This window comes from Humulus lupulus, chromosome 9 (assembly GCF_963169125.1).
Source record: "Humulus lupulus chromosome 9, drHumLupu1.1, whole genome shotgun sequence".
In the NCBI taxonomy this organism is placed as follows: Eukaryota; Viridiplantae; Streptophyta; class Magnoliopsida; order Rosales; family Cannabaceae; genus Humulus; species Humulus lupulus.
Window position 1 is genome coordinate 116,547,710 of NC_084801.1, and position 14,615 is coordinate 116,562,324.

The window sequence follows — 14,615 nt, forward strand, 5'->3', positions numbered from 1 at the left end:
TTTCCTTACGTGTATGGTATATTTTTTTAAATTACTACATTATTATAATCTATAAAATGAATAAAAAAAATTAGATTAAATGTGAAAATAAATAAAGTGCTTTGGAGTAATTTTAGTTTTTTAAACGTATAAAATAGATAGAGTAAATAATAATATTTTATTAAAATTTAAAAAACATGTAACTACTTATATTTTTTTTAAATTACTATATTATTATAATCCATAAAATGAATGAAAAATTAGATTAAAGGAGAAAATAGATAAAGTGCTTTGAAGCAATTTTAGTTTTTTTAAATATCTTATTGTAATTTAAAAAATATGTAATTACTTACATTTATTTTAAACTACTATATTATTATAATTCATAAAATGAATAAAAAAAATTAGATTAAAGAAAAAAATAAATAAAGTGCTTTAGATAATGAAAGATTAGGAGTATATTGTATAACACGTGTTCTCTCTTTAAAAATGTTCTATTTTCTAAATTTTTGTTTTTTTAATAAATATAACCGGTTTTTGAAGTTTCCTATCCATTTTTTATCATCATATACACTTACGAGCAGCCTGCATGCATCACTAAAAAGTAAAGACTCATGTAGTTACACAATTCACAATGCTGAAAAAAGAATCATGGCCGCACAACCTTTAATTTAATATAAACGGTCACAATAAATGGCTTACGATTTATCTGCGATACTTGTTCCGCCTCGTATACTGGGCGGGACATCATCCAAGTCCATAATATCAAAAAAAAAATCTCCTGAATCCTCTTCATGTCCCACGTCCCACCAATTAGTTTAAACACTTTATTTATTTATTTAATATATATTGATCGAAGCCATTAATATATATATCAAAGTTGTCATGAGGTGCATTTATAACTTAGATTATTGAATCAACTTTATATAAATGAATATATATATATATATATATGATCACTTTGATAGTTTCATTATAGGGACAAAAATTCTTGTTGATCACTTTGTTTTTTCTTTAATACAGAAAAATTAATAAGAGACCAGAATAATGGAGGTAGAGAGAGTCCAAGCTTTATCATCCTTTGGGCTAATGGAGCTACCGGAGAAGTTCATTCGGCCGGTGAACGAACGGCCGGAGAGTAGCAAGGCGGTGGAGGGTGTGACAGTGCCCGTTGTGTCTCTCTCTCAGCCGCATGAGGTGGTCGTTAAGGAGGTTGCCGTAGCTGCTGCTGAGTGGGGCTTCTTTCTGATCACCGATCATGGGATACTGGCGGCGTTGATCCAACGGCTGAAAGAGGTTGGTGAGATGTTTTTCATGCTGCCTCAGGAGGAGAAGGAGTCCTACGCTAATGATCCAACGGTTGGGAAGTTTGAAGGTTATGGAACTAAGATGACTAAGAACAATGAAGAAAAGTTAGAGTGGATTGAATACGTTTTTCATGTCATGGCTCCTTTGTCTAAAGTTCATCATGAGTTTTGGCCATAAAACCCACCTTCTTATAGGTAAATATTCATTTATTTAATTTTTTTTTTAAATATGGTATTTCTCTCATGCCTTAATCGTGAATATATAGGGAAGTGACTGAAGAATACAACAAAGAAATGTTGAGGATAACAGATGTGGTTCTTCAACTACTGTCAGAAGGTCTTGGATTAGAAGAAGGAAAGGGTTTAAAGAGCAGTTTGGGAGAAGAGGAAATAGAGTTAGAAATGAAGATAAACATGTATCCACCATGCCCACAACCAGAGCTGGCCCTTGGAGTTGAAGCTCACACAGACATGTCTGCCATCACCATACTTGTGCCCAATGAAGTTGCTGGTCTTCAAGTCTGGAAAGACAACCAATGGGTCGCCGTTGATTACTTGCCAAATGCACTCTTCATTCACATTGGTGATCAAATTGAGGTACATATACGTACTTAATTACTTATATCACATTTTCTTCTTCATTAACATTATTATATTAATTTTTCTATTTGTGGAACTTGTATAAAGGTACTAAGTAATGGGAAGTACAAGAGTGTTCTTCATAGGAGCTTGGTGAACAAGGAAAAGACTCGAATGTCATGGGCGGTGTTTTGCGTGCCTCTCCATGAAACAATGATCGGACCTATTCCAAAGCTGGTTGGCGACCACAACTTGCCCAAGTTTTCCACCAAAACATATGCAGAGTATCGCCATCGCAAGTTCAACAAGCTTCCACAGTAAAAAAAATAAGAATGAATGTTAAAGGCACACATATCATGGCATGTTGGTCCTGCCTTTCAAGTTTCAGAATAAATTAAAATAGCTTTATTTACTTTGTAAAATAAATAATTAAATCTCATGTGTAAGACACTTAATCATCTCTAGCTTTAGCTCTAGATGATATTCTATTTAAATTTATATAATCTTCCCATTTTGAATTAAAATGTATTCAGTTGCACTCTTCATGTTGGTGATCAAATTAAGGTACTTACATACTTGCATATCATTTCTTCTTCATTAGCATAATTTATTATTAGTTTAATACTAACAATATATCCTTGTCTCTATATATATTTATATATGGGCACAACGGTGGACCCAAGATTTTGTTTCAGTAAGGAGAAAAATTAAACAATTGTATTAATAGTACAAATCTAAATATCGGAGTTAATGTCACATTCTTAAATGTTTTCCAAACTATTTTATTAACTTTCTCATTTTTTTAGTTTTTTTATTCTACATTTTCTAATATATGGTAATTAATAAATAATAATAATTATAATTGATATCTGAAATTTCGTTTTTTATGATTACCACTTCATTATTCAAATTAAATAATTAATTGTTGAACTGTTACAGAAATGTTTAAACAGACACAAAGACTGTTTGAACAGAAACTAGATATGTTTAAACAGTTTGTGACCAGAAGATAAAAAACGAATATAAAGTAAAGAACACACGAATTTTTACGTGGTATCAACAATCTTTGCAGATTGCTACTAGTCCACGAGGCCACGCCCAGAGAATGAAATTTATTAGAAGAATATCTAAACGATTACAAAACCAAATTGACTTATACAAATAAAGACTCCCTCTTGAATTTGTCGCAACTGTTGTAATCTAAACTCCTAATCAAATTTCTGAAGTGCTAAGATCTTGAACTCCCTTCAAATCATAACACTTGCACTTTTCCTCCCGAAAAGTGACTCACGAACAAGACTTCTCCCGAAGCTTGATGACCAATGTCCAAGTGTGTTCAACCTGCACAATTAACACAAAGAAAACAATATAGAAGTACACTGTAATAAACCACTAAGAACTTGTTGGACTCAAGTTCTTCACATAATAAAAAGTCTCTCTAAAACTTGAAAAATATTTGGAAAATAATACACCAAGAGAGATGATCAAAAACCAGCGACCTAAGGATGATTATATACTTTTTAGAATCCCTTTAGGTCGTGGAAAACAAATGAGAAACCAATCAGCCAATAAATGAAAAATCATCAAAAACAGGAAAGTCAGAATCTGTTCAAACAGACTGGCAATCCGTTCAAACAGATTCATTGAACCTGGACAGATTTTAAACCCAGTTTCCCTAAATAAATAAGGAAACAATATTTTATTTATCTCTGCAAGCTGTACACGATTTATGGACAAATAAATCAGATCAAAAAATAAAATAAATACCAAAAATTTCCATTTCAAGAAAAGATATTCTTTTATAGGAAATTATATATTTATTTTATTAACATATAAAGAATAATCTGATTATAGAAAGACGCATTTCAACAAAACAGGAAACTACCCATTTTCGAAATTTACCACTCAATATTACAAAACAGGAAACTACCCATTTCGAAAATACTCATTTAATTAATTTTGTCAATATTGTCAAATATGCCAATAAATGATTTTACAATATCAATTTACAATATCTATAATAATAATCAATAAATTAATTAAAATCTATAATCATAATTACAGCAAGATTCTTCTAGAATAATTTATATAATATTGGGAAATATGTGGCAAACACTACTATAAAAACATGCTTTTATTAGGATACTTTTTTAGGGTACTCAACTAAATACAAGCTCTGAAAATAGCTCCTGAACTTTTTAAATTAGAAAAGAAAAAGAAACACTCAGGCCATCTCTCTCTCTCTCTCTCTCTCTCTCTCTTCCTTGGATTCCCTCTCTCTTCCCCAATTTCTCTCTCTCTCAACTTGCTGCCAGCCACGAACGGGGGCTCTCCGGCCACCCCCCGCCTACACGAGCCTTCCTCGCCCCCCGAAACCCTCAGCCTCGTGAGCCTCTATCTGGACGCGCCCCTATACCTCTCGACGGAGCTTCCAAAGTTCGGCGACTATGTGAGTTTCCAAAACTTTTTGGGCATTTTTCAACAACCTCAAGCCACCCTGAGTCAAATAACCATCACCACTGCATTCCTTGTGCTTTGGGCTTCAAAACCCACTAAATGATTGGACCGAACCACCATTGTGGGGTGGTGGCGCCACCGTCATCGTCGAAGCTTCGACGGGAGCTTTGGCTACCAATTAATTTTTTAAAAAATAATTAAAAATAAAACTTTAACAAGACTCACAATGTGAGCCCTAAAAACATTCTTTTAAGGCTCTCAAATAGAGGGCTCACTTCTTTTTTGCAGCAGTGAAAAATCAGTAAATAGTCTAAAATGATGCACTTAAGTCACTAAGTAGTTTTTTTTTTTTTTGCGGCAAAAATCAATATAAGTAGTCTAAGAGGTTCCACTTAAGTCACTAAAAAAATTTTTTGGCAGTAAAAATCAGTAAGTAATCTGACATGTTACACTTAAATCACTAATTAGTTTTTTGATTTACGCCAATTTTGTCTTAATTTTAATTAATTAATAAAAACAAAGAACAAGTAATTCTAATATTGAAAAATTATTTAAAAGCTATTTTAAAAATAAAAATAATTTAAAAGTTTTAACATGAAAATATAATTTTAATTAAACTAAGTTTAAATAATTCTTTCATGTTACAAATTTTAAATTATTTTATATTTTTATCGAAATAATCTATTTTTATATAATTTTTAAAAAATTTACACAATCCACCTCATTAGGCTAAAAAATTTAAAATATATTTCTCCTAAAAATATTTACAAAAATACGTACATCATCTTCCTCCCCCTTCTATCTCTTCATCTTCTACAAAAATCACTACAACAAAATATGCATTTAATGGCTATATGGGGGAGACATTGTAGACATTTAATGTCTCCCTCTATGAGGGACATTGTTGAAGGAGCCATCTTAAGTGGCCCTACGATGACTCCCATGGGGAGACTTTGTAGACATTCAACGTCTCCCCCTGGGAGTCATCATAGGAACCTACGATGACTCTGATAAATACCGAATTTGTCTATTTTTAATTCATTATTCTTCTATTATTATGCACTTGATTATTTATTTATATATGTTTAATTAGTTTATTTTGTGTTTTTAGGATTTTCAAAACATTTGGGTGAAAGTGAATGAATTTGAGATGTTTTACAAGCAATGGTTAAGCTCGAAATTACAAGTTTGAAACTTCACACTTGATTTTGATAATTTTCCAATACTCTTTTGGAAATATACCTATAAATACAAGTTTTAGATCGTTTTCTTAGCTTTCTATATCTTTTCGAATCGTCCAATTCTGAGTTATATCGAGGAAGTTATGCTTAAAACACTTTCGGTCACTTTAGTAGAAGAAAACCAAAAAAACGGGAAAACTTGCTATGGCTGCGGCCAGCCTTATTCCAGGCCGCGGCCTAGGGGACAGAACATAGTGGCCGCGGCCAGCAATGTCCCAGGCTGCGGCCAGAGCCCAATTTTTTGAAAAATATGTTTTTCTAGAGGCCGCGGCCACCAAAAATCACTGGTCGCGACCGTGCAACAAAACTTTCCTTAAAATTCAAATTTTAAATGTAATTTTTCATGGGCTATAAAAAGGATTAGGGTTAACTTTTATTATAACTTTGGGATTGCGATTTTTAGAGGCTAGAGCAGCAGAGGAGGAGGAAAAAACATCATCATCTATATTCTTCAATCTAGTTTTTCTTTCTTCTCTAAACTCTTTTATTTTCATTGAATATTTATGTTTATGAATATGAATATGATTATGGAGTAGTTTTCTTTATAGTTAAGGGTTATTTCAAAACCCTAGACATGAGATCTTGAATGCATTGATGAATTTTATTCATTTTATTCCCTTATATTAAATTGCTTCTATTTTTCTATTTGAATGTCATGGATCTTGTAAAATCTTGTTTAGATAGCCACTAATTAAGGTTTTGCATTGTTATACTATCATCTTAGGATTTCTCTTCACCTAATAGCTTAGGATTCTAAGTAAAGTGATAAATTGCAATTAAGGTATTGTGACGGGTATTTTAATTGTGATGAGAAATAGAACCTAGGTTAAATGAATTGCATGCTTAATGAATTTGTTGCCTAGATTAACCTGTTTCCACAAAGTGTAATGCTTTTACTAGGTTAAATATATTGCATGCTCAATGGATTTATTGCTGGGTAAAAATGGTTAATTAAGAGCGCTTAACTTTAATTAATTATATTAGGAAAATTGGGATAATTGACTGCTTAAGTGTTATCTGCGGGGTTAATAGTTTAATTGGGAATAGGGAATATTATTCATCATTGTTAATAGATTGATTGTTGAAGGTGGAGAGTAATTCTTGACTATTTCTTTAATATTGTTATATCCTTAGTTATTCAATAGTTGAAATTTATTTCATTTTATGTTTTTAGATATTAACACTAAAACCCCTTTCTAATTTTAGTTTAGTTAGTATTTTGAATAATAATTTGATCATAGTCCTCGTGGGTTCGACCCTTATATACCGCTATACTGAAGTAGTTGGTGTAAGTGAATACAAAAAATATATTTAAATTTGTTACGCATACGACACGCATCAAATTTTTGGCGCCGTTTCCAGGGACTATTGTAAGTCATTTTTATTATTCAGTTTAATTAACTACATACTCACTAGTTTAAATTTATTGATTGTAGGTGTATATGTCTGATGACGATACTCAAGAAAGACTACAAGCCATAAAGCAATATGTTGAACCATCGTCGTCCCGCTCTTCAAGGACTATCACTGACAATCCACTCTTTCAACCTTCAAAGAGAGTCAATCCAGTACAAATACCATTACCATCTGACGACGATTCTGACTCTGAAACATCAGTTAAGTCTCAGATGGCACAAGAAAGGACGTTGAAAGAGTTGGCAGCGCTGAATCTAGACCATCAACCTCTGTGTATTCAATATCCGGCGTTGGATGTTAACTTTGAACTCAAATCGGGCCTCATACATTTATTACCATCTTTCCATGGGCTACCAGGAGAGGACCCAAATAAGCATCTGACTGAATTTGACATAGTCTGCTCTAGTACGAAACCAGCTTTAGTAACGGAATAGCAGATTAAATTAAGAGCATTTCCATTTTCTTTGAAGGATGGTGCAAAGGAATGGCTCTATTACCTTCCTCCTGGAACTGTTAATACCTGGAATGAAATGAAGACATTGTTCTTGGAGCGTTACTTCCCATCATCTAAGGTTGGTAGTATAAGGAAGGAAATCTGTGGCATTCGCCAACAGACTGGGGAGTCATTATACACTACACCAAATACCCCTTTCCATAACACATGAATATAATACTAATAAAAAAGTATTATGCTAGAGTACTATGTTGGGGCCACTTTATGAAAAAAGGGCGGTAATAATTACACCATCTCGCCACTTAGCATTTTCTTTCATTTGTGAGACCTGAAAATTTGTGAGACCCATGAGACCCAATTCCTTTCCTTCAATTCCTTCTCCTTTTTCCTCATCATTCTCTATCCTCTCTCTCGGATCTCTTTCTCCCACCATACCTCTCTCCTTCACTCTTTCTCTCTCACCTTTGTCTTTGTGGAGACCGACTGCTACCTTCCCCTACATGCGCCGGCTAGGGATCTTCAGAGGCCGTCGAAGCTTCGACCACGCGGGCCCAAGCCCTCACACGACACCAGAGGCGAACGACGACACCGGAGGCCAGCTCTTCTTCTCCTCTTCCCTGTGTGCGGCCAAGCCTTCTTCTTCCCTGCATGAGACCAGCTAGCTTTGTCCGGTTCAGCAACGACCAATTTATCCGTAATTTTGTTGGGGAATATCTGTATATTGCATTAGTTTGTACAATATCCATAAATTTTGCCCAATTTGATGGGAAGGTTTTGGTTGTTATATCAGCTAATATCACTCCTAGACCTAGTACTAGGAATATTACACCCAGTTGCGGAGCCAAATTTGTTTTTTCGCGGGGGAATGATCATCAAGAGAAAAAATATATATTCTTTCTTTGAATTATTTTTTCCATATTATACTGATTATTTTATTTTGCAGCTCCGACCAAATTTTGCTGATGCATGGTCAAATTTAGCAAGTGTATATATGCGTAAAGGGCAGTTTAACGAGGCAGCTCAATGTTGTCGCCAGGCTCTTGCACTGAATCCACGTTTGGTAGAATTTTTTTCTGACTCTTGACACTTGTATATTCAATGATTTAACAAAATATTTGAATAGAATGTAATATTTCTTCTTAATGTTACAGGTTGATGCACACAGTAATCTTGGGAATTTGATGAAAGCTCAAGGATTAGTTCAAGAGGTGAGGAATCTATGGTCCTTTTTTTCTTTCTTAATATACCTGATATTAGGTGTACATGGTTAAATCTACAAGATGCCAAAATTAGTATTACAAAGTGTTCTGATGCCAATAGAGATAGATAATTCACAATATGTGTAGTTGGTTAAATTTATTGACTCACATAAGTTTGAAAAGACTTTGAGTTATGATTTTCTTTGTAGTTCTTGCATGTTGGTTTGTTCTCACGCTCATTATTGTTCAATTTTGTATGGAACATCTTAAGATGCTTTCCTGAATGGTCAAGGTTGTAATGTATGTTTTCAGGTCTTTCACTTCTCTAATGTTTTTTTTTTGTAGGCTTACAGTTGCTATGTTGAGGCTCTTCATATACAGCCAAATTTTGCAATTGCATGGTCCAATCTTGCTGGCCTTTTTATGGAGGCTAGTGATCTTAACAGAGCTCTTCAATATTACAAGGTCTTTACCTGGATACTTTGCTTGTACATGTCTTAATGAGCGAAGGGGTGTAGGTGTTTACAGTTGAATATTCTTGTTACAAAATTGCATTGACTTGCATGACTAAGTTATAAAGGTGGAGCCCTTTATAATATATATAATATATATTTTCGAATAGAAATGAAACTTTGTATTAATCAATGGAATACAAAAGTAAAGTGAACATGCTAATCTTATAGAAATGAGAACATGAACCTGAAATCAGCCGAAAGACATACATTAATACAATAAAAAGAAAACAGTAACATTATGAAAAAAAATTGGCCCACTCTTAAATCTAGAATAGAGAGTCACTCAAAACCTTTAGCTTTGTAGATCCAAGTTGCCGCCTAGAACTTTATCTGAAGTATGCTGTAGTTTTCTGTAAAAGTAATTTTGTATGCTGTAATTTTCTTAAGTATCTTGTGATGGATTACAAAATCTAATTTTGTGAATCTTTAATGGATGTTTTCTATAATCTAATTTTGACTAACTGCCTTTTTCAGGAAGCTGTAAAGCTTAAACCAACATTTTTCGATGCCTATCTAAACCTTGGAAATGTTTACAAGGTGAGCTGTTGTAGATTATGTGAAGATGGGGTATATAAAAGTGCCGGGCATTATATCTGAAGAAGAAATTTAGTACTTCTTTCTGCTTTTTTCAGGCTCTAGAAATGCGTCAAGAGGCAATAGTATGCTTCCAGCATGCTCTTCAAGTGCGACCAGATTTTTCCATGGCCTATGGTGAGACTATCCATTTGTATGTAGTACACTTAGTGACTACCTTTCAATTGTGTTGGCTTTCCTTTTCATTTGATGTGGCTGAAGGATCTTAAAATGTGGAGATTTTCAAGTATGGCGTCCAATTTGTTCTAGGGGAAAGATGCATATATATATTTTACTTGTGGCTGATTTCTTTTTCCCTTGTTGGAGAAGTAGTCTGCATGTACATAAAAGGATCAATTAGTTTCTGAAGAGCTTGTTGAAATTTACTCTAGTATGTCTTGCAAAAACAAAAATTAAAAATCCCTCTAGTATATCTAGCTGTTCATTTCCAACTTGACTGATCTATGGATCTTAATTTCTTCAGTGGCATACAGATGGTACAATGACAATCTTCTATGTAAGATACCTTCAACTTTAGTCTGATTATAAATACAAATCAATTTTTTTTGCAGGCAATTTGGCAAGTACTTATTATGAGCAAGGCAACCTAGAAATGGCAATTTTCAATTATAAGCGAGCAATTGCATTTGATTCTAGATTCTTGGAGGCATTTAACAATTTGGTTGGTTCTCTTTCGTATCTTAGTTGTGCTAGATTGTTTGTTAATCAATTGATGATATGAATAAGTTATATAAGTCTTTTATGTTACCTAGCATAATAAGTTATTAGTGCTCTAAAAGTCGGGAATGCAACTGAAGTTTCATTGCATCTTTTGTTTCATATAGAATATGTATATGGCACATGGGTAGGGGCCTTGTAGATTATTGTTTTTCTAGGTCTTCTAGTTTAGCCTCATATACAGTATTAGTGTGCAGAGTATGATCTAATCATTATGTTTTTTGCGAAATTAAAGGCCTCATTTGTGGTGAAACGGCCATTCCTTTTTGCTGTTTGGAAAAGGCACTTTTAATTCAATGGTGTACATTTTTACACATTATTGACTTAGCCTATAGTTTCTATGCTGTACTCTTATGTTGCTATGTGAAACTTTGTCTGGATTTTATAACTATTCACTGTTGGTTTATCTAATCTGATATTTGCATTTGTGCTACTCTCCAGTGTGTTTGTGACTGGGATGATCGTGAAAATAAGTTTATTGAAGTTGAACGAATTCTGAGAAGACAGATAAAGGTAAAGTGTTGTTTAGTTTGATGCTAATTACCACTTTACTAGTCAGGTTCCACTCTAAATCACTCAATCTTTGCTATTAGATGTCTCTTATTCCTAGTGTGCAACCTTTCCATGCAATAACCTATCCAATTGATCCAATGCTTGCACTGGAGATAAGGCAAGTATTCTATTGCCTATATATTGCATTAGTCTGTTCTCTTTATTTACTATCTTTTTGGTCTTGTAGTAGTCTGTTCACTTTATTTACTGTCTTTTTGGTCTTGTAGTCGTAAATACGATGCACACTGCTCTGTCATTGCATCTCGTTTTTCTCTTCCTTCCTTCAATTATCCAGCAGCCTTTCCCATAAAGAGCGAAGGTGGCAGTAAAAGGCTAAGGGTCGGGTAAGTTTGAGATATATATTCTCTCTTCCTTTGTATGTACATACTGCCTATGCCTGTTTTCATTCGCTGTTACTGGTTTTGAATTCAGATATGTTAGCAGCGACTTTGGTAACCATCCTTTGTCTCATCTAATGGGTTCTGTCTTTGGCTGCATATCCAATCAGAAGTGGAGCATTTTATAGATGTCTCATCCATGTCATCTGATATGATTGCCAGGATGATTAACGAGGATAAAATACAGATCCTTGTCAATCTTAATGGTTATACTAAGGTATAGTATAGCTTCAGTTAGCTAGTGAGTGACATTGGGTCAAAGAACCTTGAAACATAATTATTAAGATTTAGTATGAATTTGCTCTTTTTTTTCTTGATGCGTCAATTTAGTTTGTTTCAGAATTGATGTTCTGTGTTGTGCAGGGGGCAAAAAATGAAATATTTGCCATGCAGCCGACCCCTATACAAATTTCTTATATTTTCATCACATAAAATAACTTCGCGAAATAAATAAATTATTATTACGTTGTTTTTTTAAAAAAGATCTTAAGACATATTTGTCTTAAGAATAATAACTAATAAATTTGAAAATATTTGGATAATAATCTTCACGTAAATCTTATAAAAAAACAATTTATTTTGAAATAGAATAATAAAACTTTGTTATTTTATACATTTTTAGTTGTAAATTTTCTCTTATTCGAACAACCCATTTTTACGTTTTATTTTCTAATTTTGGTATTCTCATATCAATTATTAATTTTTTTATTCGTTAATGTACATAAATTATATTATTGCTCAGAATCCATGGTCTTTTTTTTCTTTCTTGATAGGTCTGATATTAGGTGTACATGGTTACAACTACAAGATGACAAAAATTAGTATTACAAAGTGTTATGATGCCAATAGATATAGATGATTCACAATATGTGTAGTTGGTTAAATTTATTGACTCACATAAGTTTGAAAAGGTTTTTAGTTGTGATTTTCTTTGTAGTTCTTGCATGTTGGCTTGTTCTCATGCTCATTATTGTTCAATTTCGTATGGATCACCTTAAGATGCTTTCCTGAATGGATAACTTTATGATTTTTATGGATGAATAAAAAACTCAAACCACTGAGTTTACTTGAGACTAAAGAATGCTCCTCCTTCTTCCTAATAGATTCAAGATGGCTATGTATATTTGTTTCAATACAATGTCTTATGTGTTAGTGCAATAAAGGTTAGTTCTTGTTAAGATTATTAAGGAATGTTGTAGAAAATTTTGTATTATTGATATATTACTATCACTTTTTACACACAACATTATTAATATTTCACTTTGATTGTGAATTAAATCTATGTTTTTTTAATGGTCCATCATTTCAGGTTGGAATTGAAATTTTAGTGAAAAAGTAAATAATAAAACTAAAGAAAAAACAATATAAAAATCAGTTTGACATACTTTATTTTGTTTTTTTTATGATGAGAACATAGTTTATTGTTTGTTGGGATTTGATTCTGATGGGACACACTACAACAAATATAAGTTTTCATAATGCATGATTGTGTGATTTGAGTGCAAGAACTAAAATTTTTTGAGCATGGCAACTTTTCACTATTTTGTAGTTTTATGTGCATATGAAGGAATCAGAATGTTAATACACATATACCAATTCTCATTTATAGTATAGTTGATAAAATTCTGTTCTTCTAGATTGGTGTAGAATTGAAAGGCTTGCCTACTATATAGTGGTAATTTGTAATTTGTTATTTAAAAAAATCCATGATGGTCTTGCCTACATATACCAACCTGCAAGATTTAGTCTTGTGAAACTTGCTTGCATAAGATTAGGTGAAGAGCCTAGTTAATAAAAGGGTATTATTTATAACTGTTGAATATGCTACAATCTTTTATGATTTTCGAATACCCTTCAGTCTCATGTATATATATAAGTTCTAATTTTGCGTATTGGACAGTCCATAATTTTGTCTATAACTTGCTTTGTTTTTGGGTATGTTTCATTCGTTTGCGTTGAAACTCTTTGATAAATTTACTGAAAGAAACATTTTTGGGTGATATTTCTACTAAAGACCATAAGAATGGAAACTCGTGGTGTAAACATAATTGAACTATCCGTGAAGTAACTATAAGTATGCATGATTTAGAAATAGTTTTAAACAAGTTTTTGTGTCCGTATTTTGAGATTTCCTTGTCATTTGGTGCAATTTGACAGTTTTTTATTTTTTTCTTTAACATCTTTGGTGCATTTTTCTACTGGTTCAATGGCATAGAATATGTATTTTGTTATTGGCTTTGGTGTATTTTGCTACTGGTTCATTTGGGACATGTTACTTTCTGATTCTTTTGAGATCTTCGCGTACAAGCCTCAACTTATCTGTTTGCATACATTTGTTGAAAACATCAGGTTCTGGCCTTCCGGTACTGTGTGACTTCAGGCCATCCACTTCAGAGGTTAACATAACAATACAGCTTTTCATTGTGTTGCTTTGCAACTATAAGGGCTCTATAACCCATGCCTGCAAACTGGAAGAGACATCAGGGAAATAGTGTTTGAAGTGTTTGTTGATAAGGAAGTTTTATACTGTATTTCAGATGAACTGAATCTACTTTTCATGAGGCTTTTCTTAGTCGTCTTACGGAAACTGGTGCAACAGAAAGTTCATCTTTATGTCACCTTCCTAAACAGATGGAAGGTGATCAAGAGAGAGCCTCTGAACAGACTAAGAACATCTTAAGTAATTTAGTTGCTACTGTTGACAATTTGTGGTATCTAAAAGATGGAATACATACTGTAGTCTTGAAAAAACTTTCAGAAAATGTTAAGAGCAATGTGGGTTTTACAGTTTTATTTTTGTATGATACTTCGAGCACTGATCTGTAGACTTATCTCAGTTTTTGGTGGATCCTACTCCATTTTCTAGGATCTTGCTGGCAAAGGATACCAAGTGAATTAGATAGAGAGGGTAAGAACTTGAGGGTGGCATTTACTGACCTGTTTTTGAAGCATAACACTTTCAAAGAAACTACAAAGCCGTTGAGATATTGATGCAAAGAATAAAGCCGGGCTTAGAATATTAAGAGGTAACTCCACTCTTTTTTTTGGTATAATCAATAAATAATGATACACATTCCATACAAATAAATAAGTATATAAATTAACAAGGTTTTTATTTTTATTTTTATCATTTTTCTAGTAAATCGGTCTTTAGTGTTTTTGATTCCCATCTTTTCAGTATAATGAAAAAAAATAAGTTGGGGTAGC

General features: G+C 32.9%; 2 pseudogenes; both read left to right on the forward strand.

Annotated features, from left to right (window-relative positions):
- Positions 1-912: 912 nt before the first annotated feature.
- LOC133800786 (flavonol synthase/flavanone 3-hydroxylase-like) lies at positions 913-2,315 on the forward strand (annotated as a pseudogene).
- Positions 2,316-7,005: 4,690 nt separating this feature from the next.
- LOC133799961 (probable UDP-N-acetylglucosamine--peptide N-acetylglucosaminyltransferase SEC) lies at positions 7,006-11,840 on the forward strand (annotated as a pseudogene).
- The last annotated feature ends 2,775 nt before the right edge of the window (positions 11,841-14,615 follow it).